We start from the raw sequence: 1197 nt of genomic DNA, 5'->3' as shown, positions 1-1197 counted from the left end.
CTATGGTAAGCCAAGATGTAGCAAAGGAAATGTCACAGGTCTTTTCCTCCCTATGCTTTGTATTTGTGGCCTTATCATCATTCTACCTACAAGAGAAGGGGAAATGAAACTATTGTCATTTCCGAGAAGATCTTGAAATTAATCTATGCTGAATTTTTCTGAGTGTTCCAACGGGACATTGTCATACTTATCAAAACTTGGGTTCTTCGACTAGATGAAGATATGATTGTTTATCCACAACAGACCAGTCAAGATCACTCACTGAATCATTCCCAGGTGCCCTTGTTCTCTGCTAGAAATGGCAACAGAAGTCCAAATCATACAGAATTTATCTTGCTTAGAAAACAAGTTAATTAATTATAAATAGTTAAAACAAAAGCTACGAAGGTAGACACCAGCATCTTAGATTGGAAAATATAAGACAAAGAAGGCCATTGCAGTCAGGCCACTGATGTGAAGTGATAAAGAGGGATTCTTTTCTAGACTTTGGCCACACCTAAGTGCATATGTGATCCAGGAGAGAACTGTGTGAGAGCTGTCTCCTTCCATTTTTTTTTTCAATACTTTCTAGTTGTGGGATTAAAGGTGTGCGCTGCCCGGTTTCTATGGCAAACTAGTGTGGCTACTGGGATTAAAGGTATTTTCACCATTGCCTGATCTGTATAGCTGACCAGTGGGGCTGTTTTACTCTCAGACCTTCAGGCAAGCTTCGTTTGTTAAAATACAAAGGAAATGCCACTGCACTCCTCAAGTGATGTGATCTCGGATTTTTGTAAAGCTCATTTGTACAAGCTATGTGAAGAATGGTTTAGTTAGCGGTGTGGCTAGCTACAATGGAATTCCTTCAGAGACTGATTGCCAGGCTAGAAAGACTCTCTCATCTTCGGTGGAATTGGATTTTTCTAAATAGAAAATAAAATGGAGAAAAGAAAATGAACCAACAAAATTTTGTTTAGGATATTTTTGCAAGAAATCACAAACACACGAATTAAAACTTGGGTTAATAATAAACACATTCTGAGTCAGGGAGATGGTTCAGTAGGAAAAATTCTTAGAGCCAAACCTGGAGACTGGACAAGCAGCACATGGTAAGGAAAGTGCCAACTTCTCAGCTGTCCTTTGGCCCCCACAAGCATACCACGGCATTTATGTGTGTGCACACATACATAAACTCCATGTATTTAATTAATTAAATAA

This window comes from Microtus ochrogaster, unplaced genomic scaffold, assembly GCF_000317375.1.
Source record: "Microtus ochrogaster isolate Prairie Vole_2 unplaced genomic scaffold, MicOch1.0 UNK25, whole genome shotgun sequence".
NCBI classification, from domain to species: Eukaryota; Metazoa; Chordata; class Mammalia; order Rodentia; family Cricetidae; genus Microtus; species Microtus ochrogaster.
This window is presented reverse-complemented; position numbering follows the sequence as displayed.